Raw genomic sequence first — 13,185 nt, 5'->3', positions numbered from 1 at the left:
TCTCAAACATGGAAAGTGTAAAAATTGCAACTGCTTGATTTTTAAAATATTCCTCTAGAGCAGCCTTCTTAAACTTTAATGCATCACTCTGAGTGGCCAGGTGACAACAGTTTCCAGCTACTTTCCTTTCTTGAGAAATGATACTTTGTTGTCACAGGATATTTGACCCACAGTTCATAACTGATAAAGCACAGTGATTTGCAGCCTGTAAAATTAAGGTAGTTTGCAGATATGAATAGGGTTTTTGTAGCCTGATAGGGAAATTATTCCAAAAGTATTACAGAGGTGTTATACTCTTATTGTCTTGTAGAAGGTTAACCAGGTTCATATTTAGTTTAACATTTTTTATTTTGCTAGTCACACACATGCACAAACACACACACACACACACACACACACACACATTTCCTGCAAGAACCTGGGGGAACTCGTCTTATATCTTCCCCATTGGTTCCTTTATTAATGTGTTAATTTAAAACCTTGACATATGCTATAACTTAGAGAATTATTAGCACTCTCTTATCTTAGGGAAGGGGGTAAAAAAAAAATATGGGAAAATCTGTCTTATTTGTCCCAAAGCTACTGTTTTGAAGTACTTGTAGCTGCAAGTTACAATAGTACAAGAGGACATGCCAGGAAAGCAAAGTGGGCCACTGGGGAATTATCCTAACAGAATATTAAGACAATGGAAAAAAATATTTAAACTTTATCTATCTGCTGCCTCAGATATGATGAGGGCCAGTAGAGGGCTGTAGGAATTCATTAAAGGCCTTTCTTTTGCTGCTTCTGCTTAAGCCAAGGGTTTTATCTTCAAAGACAATCTCCCCAACAAAACCTAATTGTCTGCGCTATGATAAAGGCTGATAGTTTTACCATTTTACCACCTCCCACACCTACATCCAGACTGTATTTACCTCTGCTGCCAAAATCAGCCTCTTTGAGGCCCCTGGAATCAATCACCAGGCTATTGGGCAAGCCATAAGCCAGAGCGTTTGGAGGACATCTGCTGCCACATTAGCTAATGAGCTTTTACAAAGAAGGGCCAGAAGTCGTCCAGCTGGCTCCTTCCTCACAAAGCCAGGCTGTATTGTCAAACTCAGGAGAATAAATGGCTTTAGAAGACAGATGTCATATTTCATAACTAATGATGCAACTTGAACAATGGCACATCATGGAAGAAGTCCAAATATATAGAAATATGTAAAAAAATTTTCTTTAGTCCACAACTATGATAGGTAAAATGGGAAACTGGCAAACTGTCAGTACTGAGGGATCTAAAGGACGAAAGGAAACTCAAGAGAGTCCATCTATTTTATTTTATTTTATTTTTTGAGACGGAGTCTCGCTCTGTCGCCCAGGCTGGAGTGCAGTGGCCGGATCTCGGCTCACTGCAAGCTCCGCCTCCCGGGTTCACGCCATGCTCCTGCCTCAGCCTCCAGAGCAGCTGGGACTACAGGCGCCCGCCACCTCGCCCGGCTAGTTTTTTGTATTTTTTTTTTTTTAGTAGAGACGGGGTTTCACCGTGTTAGCCAGGATGGTCTCGATCTCCTGACCTCGTGATCCACCCACCTCGGCCTCCCAAAGTGCTGGGATTACAGGCTTGAGCCACCGCGACCGGCCCAAGAGAGTCCATCTAAATCAAACTCTGCACCTACCATCTGCCTGTAACTGCCTGCAGGCATCAGTGTGTGGCTTAGCAAGCTCAGCACCAGGGCTGACACAGCTCAAGTCATGAGAGCTAGTTGTGTGCTGTTTGCTACTTTCCTCTGAAGGAGGACAGACTAAAGAACTCCCATCTTCCCATGGGGTTCATGAGAAAGTCATTCTGATTCTTTTCTACATGTTGAAAAAAATAGCAATGAAAGTATCAGATTAGGTTCATGCTTCCTACCTATTCCCAGCAGGTACATACTAAATCCTGGACAGTTAACATAAGTACCAGCTACTCTCTCTCTCTCTCTCTCTCTTCTCTCTCTCTCTCTCTCTCTCTCTCTCTCTTCTCTCTCTCTCTCTCTCTATGTGTGTGTGTGTGTGTATGTGTGCGTGTTGTCCTTGACCCATTTGTTTATCAATAGAAATTGTTGGAGCACCTACCTTCACCAGGAACTGTGCTAGACACTTGAGATACATCAATGAGCAAGACAGACATGACCTCTGCCCTCTTGGAGGCTGAGTACAGGAAAAGCAGTCAAAATGATACATGTGTTGTGTTTCCAATTAAAATTAAAAAAATTAAAAGTTTTAAAATTAAAATTTAAAAAAAATGATACATATGCTCTGGTCAAAGACAAGAGCTTGACCAGACAAGTTGATCTGATATTTCTTTAGGCTTACAAAGCAACTTTTCTCTTCAAAGATGCTAAGATAATATGTTTAAAATATTGTTCACTGTTTCCATCCACCTACCTCTAAACCTGGTTCCCTTTCCCTCACTGGGCCCTTCCTTCACATTTAAACTGGGCCAGGATGCCTCATTGCTTTGAGGACAGGACGTAACGGTGCAGAGCAGAGAAATAAGAATGGTTTGTCTTGCTTCTGAGTTCCAAAAGCCCTTAGGCTGCAAAGGCATAGAGAGTAGATTCATTAGAAAATGTGCTTTAAGCATCAGGCTTCCCAGGCTAGACAGATCATTCATGATGGGTGCACACATATTGGTAAATCCCTTAGGCAGTGTTGGTCTTGCTGCCTGCTTGATGGGCCTAGCTAGAGTTGGAGCCTTCCCCTGGAAGGCTTGGGGGATCCAAGAGCAGAGAAGATAGGTGCCTCATTTCCTGGTCAGACCCCATGGAGGCAGTAAGAACTCCAGGAAGAAAAGGCTGTGCAGGAGGTCAGGCATTAATTGGTCTCGTTCTGGAGCCATTTATGGCTGTCTTGAGCTTTCTTAAAGTCTACAGAACTAATATTTCCAGTTCTGAGTTATAATGGCTCAGCACACTGTGAAGTATTTTGCAAAATGCTTTAACTCCTCCTAGTGGTGACCAGGGAGCACGGAGCACAAATGCTAAAATGAAAAAGCTCAGGACTAGAAGTCATCAGTTGAGTCAGACAGCCCCTGTGAGCCACTGCAAATCTTCTCGGTCCTCACCTGACTCCCTTGCTCCAGCAGCTGCTGCAGTGACCAAATCTAAGCCAGCTTTGGCCAGGTTTGCACTGGACAAATGCATCTAGACGGTGCCTAACCTGAGGGAAGACAGAAACAGCTGGGGTTCAGGGCTTACAAAACCCATGGTACTACCCTTAGTCAGTCAGTATAGACTGGATTAATCTTCCCTCATTCATCCCCTACATAGAGAGTTCTTTGGTGCCCTTCCTAAGCCTCCTCAGAGCCAGCTCTGTAATGCTTATTGTTTGTCTTGTTCCTCTCCACCATTTCCTTGCTCTTGCTCTCTAAAATCCCTTCCCAAATAAACCATCTGTATACAGACCTCTGGGGTTCAACTTTTAGAGGAATCCAGACTAACTCATGAACCACATCTTTGGTTAGCTGGTTGGTTGGCTGGCTTGTTGGTTCGTTGGTTGGTTGGTTGATTTTGTCCCTAGTCTACCACTAACCAGCTGTGTGACCTTGGGTTAGACACTTTACCTCTCAACAACACAGCTTAATCATTGATAAAATGAGAATGTTAAAATTGAATATCCATCCCACCGATAGTTTTTGAGCACCTTCTATATTTCAAGCACTATTCAAGATAGTGGTCAATGAACAGGAAACACAATGTTCTTGTACTTGAGGAGTTTATATGATGGTTAGAGAGACAGACAACAAACAATAAAGAAATGGCGCTTCTCATCATGGCAGACCCTAGAGATAAGATGTTTCAGGACTACTGCAAGAAGCTGCCGGAGTGCATGGAGATGGACGGCCATCTTAAGGAGCTAAGAGAACAATTCAAAGAATTTACCAAGCCCTATGAAAAGTCTGAAAATGATCTGCAGGCCCTAAAAAGTGTTGGGCAGATTGTGAGCAATGTGCTTAAACAATTAACCGAAGAACAATTCATTGTTAAAGCTGTAGAGGGACCAAGACATGTTGAGAGTTGTTGTCGACAGCTTCACAAAAGTAGCTGAAGCCAGGAACAAGAGTTGCTTTGGATAGGACTACACTAACTATCATGAGATATTTACCAAGAGAGGTGGAGCCACTGATTTATAACATGTCTCATGAGGATCCTGGGATGTTTCTTATTCTGAGATTGGAGGGCTATCAGAATAGATGGGGGAATTGAGGGGTTACCACTTACAAACCCAGTTATTCCAGCATGTAGGAATAATGCCTTCAAAAGGCTGTTTGTTATGTGGACCACCATAAACAGGAAAAACACTCTTGGCACACAAGCTATTGTTAGCCAACTGGACTGCGATTTTTTTCTTTTCTTTTTTCTTTTTTTTTTTGGAGACAGGGTCTCACTCTATTGTCCAGGCTGGAGTGCGCTACTGCAATCTTGGCTCACTGCAACCTCCACCTCCCCGGCTCAAGTGATCCTCCCACCTCAGCCTCCAGAGTGGCTCAGACCACAGGTGTGCACCATCACACCCAGCTAATTTTTAATTAATTAATTAATTTTTATTTATGTATTTATTTATGTATTTATTTTGAGACGGAGTCTCGCTCTGTCGCCCAGGCTGGAGTGCAGTGGCCGGATCTCAGCTCACTGCAAGCTCCGCCTCCCAGGTTTACGCCATTCTCCTGCCTCTGCCTCCCGAGTAGCTGGGACTACAGGCGCCTGCCACCTCGCCCGGCTAGCTTTTTGTATTTTTTAGTAGAGACGGGGTTTCACCGTGTTAGCCAGGATGGTCTCGAACTCCTGACCTCGTGATCCGCCCGTCTCGGCCTCCCAAAGTGCTGGGATTACAGGCTTGAGCCACCGCGCCCGGCCTATTTATTTATTTTGAGACGGAGTCTCATCTGTTGCCCAGGCTGGAGTGCAGTGGCATGATCTTGGTTCACTGTAACCTACACCTTCTGCGTTCAAGCGATTCTCCTGCCTCAGCCTCCTGAGTAGCTGGGATTACAGGCATGCACCCCCATGCCTGGCTAATTTTCGTATTTTTAGTACAGACAGAATTTCACCACGTTGGCCAGGCTGGTCTTGAACTCCTGACCTCAGGTAATCCACCCACCTTGGCCTCCCAAAGTGCTGGAATTACAGGTGTGAGCCACCACACCCAGTTTCCCAGCTAATTTTTGTATCTTCTGTAGAGATGGGGTTTCACCATGGTATCCAGGTCCACCTGCCTTGGCCTCCCACAGTGTTGGGATTACAGGTGTAAGCCACCATGCCTGGCCAGGACTGCAATTTCTTAAAGGTTGTATCTAGTCCTATTGTAGACAAGTACACTGGTGAAAGTGCTCATTGGATCAGAGAAATGTTTAATTATGCCAGGGACCATCCACCGTGCATCATTTTTATGGATGCAATAGATGCTATTGATGGTTGTCAGTTTTCCAAGGGTACTTCAGCTGACAAAGAGATTCAGATAACTTTAATGGAGTTACTGAATCAAATGGATGGATTTGATACTCTGCATAGAGTTAAAATATTCATGGCTACCAACAGACCAAATACACTGGATCTTGCTTTGCTGCATCCAGGAAGATTAGATAGAAAAAAAAATACATATTGATTTGCCAAACGAACAAGCAAGGTTTGAAAATATTGAAAATCCATGCAAGTCCCATTACAAAGCATGGTGAAATTGATTATGAGCAATTGTGAAGTTTTCAGATGACTTTAGTGGAGGAGACCTGAGAAATGTTTGTACTGAAGCAGGTATGTTTGCAATTCATGCTGATCACGGTTTTGCAAAACAGGAAGGCTTCATGAAAGGTTAGAAAGTGGCTGATTCTAAGACGCTAGAGCTTAAATTGGACTATAAACCTGTGTAATTTACTTTTTGATGGCTATATAACAGACGTTGGCGTATTGTGAAAATGAAGTTAAAGAAAATAATATATGTATTGCCAATGATCTCATTAAAAGTGTATGAATAAAAATATGAGTAACATCATACAAGTTAATATAATAATTCAGTAATCCAACTTTTACGGTTGATATGGAAGAAGTTTGTATGTTTGCTAATATCTCATTTATTGCAGCAGAAGTTACAAAAGAAGAATGTGTTGACGCTTTTCATATTTGCTAGGTGAGCATTTTATAAGAAATTGAAAATGGTTTGCGGTAGTAGGATAAGAAAGCATTTTTATGACTTATTTTATATCATTTGTTTTCCTCATTCTAAAAAGTTGAGTAAGATCTGTTTGATTCAGATCTACAAAAATAAATAAATGAAAAGATAATACAATGTCAGGTAATGATGGGTACCTCTGTGACGGGAGTCAGGGCTGGTGGTGTGTGTTTGTACTGAGAGTAACAAAGCAAGGAGACCAAAAGTCAGTTGCCGATTGGTACCTGGGAAAGCACTTTCGAGCAGAGGAAAGAGGGAGGACAAGGTCCTCCAGATTCCCGCTTGTCTAATCTGACTTTGAGATACTTTGAGAGTTGTGTTGATCACATTTGAATGGAAAAGAGATGGCAATTTGCAGACTCAATCACGCTAAATTGCGTAAATCACCCTTATTATCCACAAGCTGAAATCCCTGTATCCTTGGTTTCTGCCCTGGCCACATCCTTTCCAAGTTGCCTGAATGAGGAGATGTGAAAGTCTACCATGGGTGGAACTTCAAAGGTTTTGTTTGATGAAACAAAATCACTCATCTAGAGATGATTCATAAATGAGAAAAGGTCAAAACAGTCTCACACATGAAATGGCTCCTTTTCACTGTGTAAAAGGTTTAGTCAAAGAGTCCCATGTTTCAATTTCATTTTTAAGACTCTTTTCTTAGCCCTTAATCATTTGCTATTTAGAGCATTTGCTGCATGTTCACATTTTTTCTGCATACTTTGAAGTATTAAAAAACAAAAGTTAAAAGAAGTTGATACCTGACAAGTTACCCATTCTTTTTCCAAAGATGTAGTGGGGCAAGTTTCTCACTGAGTCATTACAAATAAAATGTTTGCAGCCGTAGTTGGGATAGTGGAAATCAAGTGAATATAAACGTTTGGTGTTTCATCTCTTTAGGTTAGATTAAACCCTTTAGAGGGTTCCTTGTGCTGTGCCTGTGACCCTTGCAAGGCGGTTAGTAACTAACATGGTGTAGAGATTTGCAAGCCTGTGAATGAACGAAAGTTCAGAAATGCTGAGGCTACTCTGCAGTGAATAGGAGGAAACAGGAGCTGAACAGGGCTGGCCTTTCCTGTCATGCCTGATCCCAGCCTCCCGCCAAGCAAGAAAGCCCACTGCTAAGAACAGCAAAGTCTTGGGTTCGAGCAGCAAAAATATGCTTGGTTAGACTCCCTGGGTACAAAAGAATTTCCAGCCTTCCCTGGTGAGAACCACTCTGTTAGCTCACTGGATTCCACAGCCTCAGGGGCACCCAGCAGTGAAGGATCTGTGTGGTAAGAAGATGTGGGTGGACCCAACAGACCTACCATGGCTACCACATATGCTGGGGATGGAGGAGGGTACAGTTGCCTTTAAATATGAAAGACAGAAGCTAAAGGAATTAAATGTCTCCCTAGGAGCCAGTACAATCTTTTCTCTAGAAAATCCCAAAAAATGTCAGAAATATGCTGGGAAATATTTTGGTAGTGAACCCTTGGACGCTTATTTATGAAGCATTTGGAAATACTGGGCCAGAACTACAGTCCTGAAACAAACAAAAAGAATTTCAATTTACTGGGATGATTGGATTCCTTGGGTGAATAATATTTTGCTGTTGATGAAAAATCAAAATGGGCCCTGACACTGAACATGCCTTTGCCAGAAAATGTTTGTTTCAAGCGGAATGCTGTAGTTATCTATTTGCCAAGGGCATGTAAATTCAGAAAGTTTGGCGTGTATGCAAAGACAGGGCAGAGTGACAAGGCCCTGCTTGTTATTTTCACTCATCTTTTAATGCAGTTTTTCATTCAGAGTGAGGATACCACAGTGGGGTCACATAGTCCAGGTTTAACTCACCAGAATTCAACTATTCACACTTTGAACACAGGGAGGAAGAGAGAGATTACAAGAAAGACAAGAGTAACATTTTAAATAGTATGAATAATTCTACTAATTTCAGGAGTAAACATTAAAGGAGAGATAAATCTGCATATATATATACATATATATGTGTATATATATATATGCAGGTTTGTACACACAAAACAAAGCATATTGTATTTTAGGAGTAATCTGAGAGATACTCCTAAAATTACGACATTACGAATAATGTCGACTGTCACTGTCACTGAGTTGGGGACTTTAGAATCAGCCTTAAACAAAGTGAGAGACTCCATGCACTGTCCTACAAGAGGAAGATGTTTTAAGTTGTTTTTCTAGTCGCGGAGAGAAGGTGCTTTGAGCCATCCACACAACCTCAGCTGTTCCCATATGACCAAAGACATGCACTGGAGACAGTTGGCTGAGGTTTGGGCTTCAGTGCTGGTTTTGAGACGAAGGAACGTAATTAAATGAGCATATTTGTCTAATTGGTGCAATTTGTCGTGTCATGTAAAACCATGAATTATAAACAGGGTTATGTGACCTTGGGGTCTCCTTTTACACAATTAACATATTTAAGTGCCTGCTAACAGCAAGGCAATGAATTAGAAGCCATGGGGAATTTGCAGGTAAACCCTCATCGCGGAGTTTATGAATCTTGTAGGAGGGGTAGATAAATACATTGTAAATTACAATACAGGGGAGAGAGTGAACAAATGTGCAAATCAGGTAAAACTGTGAGAAGTGAAGTATATCACTTCAAAATATAATTATCCTTTCATTATTTACTTATATATGGGACTTTAAAAGCTCTGATTCATTTTCTTATAATAGTCTTGGTCTTTAATTATTCTTATTAAGCTAACATTCAACTGTGTTTGTATTTTATGTGATAGGTACCAGCTTTGACTATTCAATAGTAATTACTCCTTTCTTCTTGCTAATAGAACCTCAATGTGTTTTAGGGAGATATATGACCAACTCCCCGCAAAACCCTCACTTTTCAACCTCTTTAGGCCACTGAATGCTCACATAACCCAATTCTGCCTAATGAGAAACAAGCAGAACTGTGGGGGAGGGAAGGCTTCTAGGGCAGATTTGCTTTCTTCATTTAAAGAGCTAATGTAGGCTCTTTCCCCTTCCCCATTCCTTCTCCCTGACCCTCCTCTCCCCTCCTCCTGTCTTTAAACGAACAAGAACTATGGACTCGCATCAACTGTCTTGCATCCAGGAGGCAACATATCCATAAAGCTGCCAAGGAAACATGAAATTGTTGGCTCTGACATCTAACAGCTGACTGAAAGCCAGCAGACACCTACTTCCAGACTTTGTGTTACATAAGAAAAATAAGCCTCTGTCTTTAAGCCACTGTTTTGTTGGCTTTAGTGACTTGCAACCAACCCCTTCCTAATCATTCTATTCCTTAAGCATATACCAAGTGCTGCTAGGGAAGGGGGCAAGAACACGGGGAAGGGCTGAAGGAAATCAGCCTGGATTTTCGGGTGGCAGTACTAGTCCCCCCAAAAGATCGTTAAAGTGCACATAACATTGTCTCTCATTCACACATCCCTTATCCTTTAACTCATTCACATGTATGTTACCTCTGGATAGTCCCCTTCCCTCAAGAAGTTTATGGTGTAATGAGTGTGATTAGAAATGTATTCAAATAACTAACACGGAAGGTGGAAAATGGCAAAGGCCAAGAAAGAGACTATAAGAAAGTAGCGCTTTAGAGCTGAGCTGTTTATTTAAGGTGGGAGGTGGTAAAATGTTTTCCTCAGGGTGTGAGCCAAATTTCCCTTTGCCACCAACTGCCCCTCCCTCCAAGGATGGGGTGGAGGTTGGAGGGGTGACGGGGGTGGGAGAGATTTTCTTCTCCTCCCTGCAGGAAGATCTTAAAAGGAGCATTCTGCATGAGAACCTGAGAACAGCTAGATTGGAACACAATACTCCAGTTCCATAACTGCTCTTATGAACACAAAAAGACCTTTTGTGTTTTTCTTGTTTATTTGAAAATTCTAGAATATCTTCATTATGCAAAGAAGGAAAAGAAAAGGGATTGGGGAGGAAGAAAGAGAGAGAAAAGCACGTGTGCTCCCTCCACATCCCATCCAAGCTTCAGGAGCTGGACTCAGTGGCAACAAGGATAAAAGTGAAAGGGCTCAATTATGGGCTCAATTGTGTCCCTCTACTCCCCAAATTCCTGTGTTGATGCCCTAACCCTCAATGGGACTGTATTTGTAGACAAGGCCTTTAAAGAGGTAATTAAGGTTAAATGAGACTGTAAGGGTGGAGCCCTAATTCAAATCCAATAGGACTGGTGTTCACATAAGAATAGGAAGAAACGGCCGGGCGCGGTGGCTCAAGCCTGTAATTCCAGCACTTTGGGAGGCCGAGACGGGCGGATCACGAGGTCAGGAGATGGAGACCATCCTGGCTAATACGGTGAAACCCCGTCTCTACTAAAAAAAAAAAATTACAAAAAACTAGCCGGGTGAGCTGGCGGACGCCTGCAGTCCCAGCTACTCGGGAGGCTGAGGCAGGAGAATGGCGTAACCCCGGGGGGCGGAGCTTGCAGTGAGCTGAGATCCGGCCACTGCACTCCCGCCTGGGCGACAGAGCGAGACTCCCTCACAAAAAAAGAAAAAAAAAGAATAGGAAGAAACAGTGAGGGTGCAGGTGCACAGAAGAAAGGCCATGTGAGGACAAAGCAAGAAGGAGGCTGTCTGCCAGCCAGGAAGAGAGGCCTCACCAGAAACCAAGCCTGACAGCCTCTTGATCTTGGATTTCCATACTCCAGAACTGTGAGAAAATGAATTTCTGTTGTTTAAGCCACCCAGTCAGTGATATTCTGGCATGGCAGCCCAAAGAGATCATAAAGGCCCCAGGAGGAGATGAAAATTCATGATGTATGTGTGATCAACTGCAGCCTCAATGGTCTCTTCCTGATGGAGTTATCTACCTCACTGGCACCTTTATGTTCATCTGATCAATAAACTTTTGTGCTTTGATTATTTTGTGGATCTAGTCCCTGACCAAGTTGAAAATTAAGTATACCTGCAATTTAGAAGAGAATGAGGGCCTTTGTTCCTAGAAAATGAGTGAGCATTTCCAAGCAGATCTCCACAGGTAGAAAAGGGGAAAGAAACCTTCAGTGTGAGCAAAGACCCAGAACCTGAAGAAGGAAGGGCTGGCTCCTTCATTTGTCCCATTGGTATTTATTTTGAACACCTACAATATGCCAGGCAGTGGTAGAGGAGTGAGGGATGCAGGGAATAAAACCGACCTGCCTGCTGCTCCTTGGAACATGATGAAAAAGTATTCAGAGCACAGAGAATGTGGAAAGAGTAATGGGAAGTAAAGCTTGGAGAGTAGGATGGGAACAGATTGTGGCAGCTTTGAACCTCTGTCTAGGAAAATATTATTTACCCAGGAGGCACATAAGGAGCCATTGCAGCTCATCAAGCAGGAAAGTGTCCTGGTCATGGCTGGCTTTTAAAAATATGAATCTGGAAGCTATCAGCTGCCTCAATTGGAGTGGGAAGAAACTGGAGACTAGAGAACAGTTAAAGGATGAGTACTGCAAACCAATAATAAAATTCTAAGGCCTCCAACTGACTGAGTGGACACCCCTTCTTGGCCAAAGGGATCCCAAAGAAACCTGAAAACCTGGTTCAGGCCATGATGGGAAGGGAGGTGTTGGACATACCCTGTTATAACTCCTTCCTTTGGAGTTTAGACACAACTAACCAGCATTAACATTAAAACAGAGATCATAAGACTGCCATACAAAACAGACTCTTTGTAGTAATAGGATGCCAAATTCCAACCTGACTCTGGTATACCATCACATGACAGATAACAAATCCTAAAGAAAATTAATGTGTTTTACCCAAAATATATTTATTTGATATATTTTTGAATGCTGCTGTAAAGCCATCTTTTGTGGGGGAAATTTTTTCCTATAGAGAACCTCCTTCCCTTAATAGTTTTTTTTTTTTTTTTTTTTTTTTTGAGAGCCTGACACCGTCTAAGACTCAGAAAGAGACATTTACCATCTATTCTCTCTGAAACTTGCTATCTGGAGGCTTCATCTACATAACAAGAACCTTGGCTTCCACAATCCTCCTTAACTCAAGAATTTTTTTCTGTTGACTTCAACTCTTTAGGCAAAGCTTAACTCTTTGAATCAATTGCCAATTGAAAACGTTTTGACTCCACCTATAACCTGTGAGCCCCTCTCCTCAAGATGCCCCACCTTTCTGGGCTGAACCAATGTATTCCTTACGTTTATTGATTTATATTTTTGCCTGTAACTTCTAGCTCCCTACAATATATAAAACCAAGCTATAACTCTACCAGCTTGGGCAACTGTTCTGAGGACCTCTTGAGGTTGTGTTCCAAGCCATAGTCATTCATATTTGGCTCAGAATAAACTTCTTCAAATATTTTAATTTTTTTCCATCAACAGTACTAAAGCTCAGATGAGATGTAGTAAGAGCCTGAATGAAGGTAACATTAAAATTATTGATATTTGCTGGCACCATACCGTATACTAATATCAACAGAAAATCTCAAATGTTTATTGTCTTAAACTCATAAAAATACTGTTGATGAAAAGAGTCAAACTCTGTAAAATATTTGAAGAGATATATTCTGAGCCAAATATGAAGACCATGGCCTGTGACGCAGCTCTAGGAGATCCTGAAACATGTGCCCAAGGCAGTAGGGCTACAGCTTGCTTGGTTTTATACATTTTATGGAGACATCAGACATCAATCAATACATGTAAGATGTACATTGGTTTGGTCTGGAAAGGTAGGACAAATCGAAGTAGGGACTCCCAGGTCATAGGAAGAGTCAAAGATTTCCTGATTGGCAATTTTGAAAGAGTTTAGCTATAGACTTGGAAGCAATAGAAGAGAGTGTCTGAGTTAAAATAAGGGGTTGTGGAAACCAAGGTTCTTATTACACTGATGAAGCCTCCATGTTGCAGGCTTCAGAGAGAATAGATTGTAAATGTTTCTCATCAGACTTAAAAAGGTGCCAGACACTTTAGTTAATTCTATCCTAAATCAGGAAAATAACTGGAAAGGGAAGAATGAGGAATACAGAAGATAGATTTTCCCCACAAGAGACAGC

The 13,185-nt window shown here is 42.0% G+C and overlaps 1 protein-coding gene and 1 pseudogene across 1 annotated transcript in view; one reads left to right on the top strand and one right to left on the bottom strand.

Annotated features, from left to right (window-relative positions):
* Positions 1-13,185, bottom strand: part of SLC45A2 (solute carrier family 45 member 2) — a 49,705-nt gene that overhangs the window by 21,740 nt on the left and 14,780 nt on the right. The window lies entirely within an intron of this gene.
* On the top strand, positions 3,790-5,887 carry LOC117065001 (annotated as a pseudogene).

Source organism: Trachypithecus francoisi, unplaced genomic scaffold (assembly GCF_009764315.1).
Source record: "Trachypithecus francoisi isolate TF-2019V2 unplaced genomic scaffold, Tfra_2.0 Lachesis_group2, whole genome shotgun sequence".
NCBI classification, from domain to species: Eukaryota; Metazoa; Chordata; class Mammalia; order Primates; family Cercopithecidae; genus Trachypithecus; species Trachypithecus francoisi.
The sequence above is the reverse complement of the archived record's forward strand: the minus strand, read 5'-3'. Positions and strand labels throughout refer to the sequence as shown.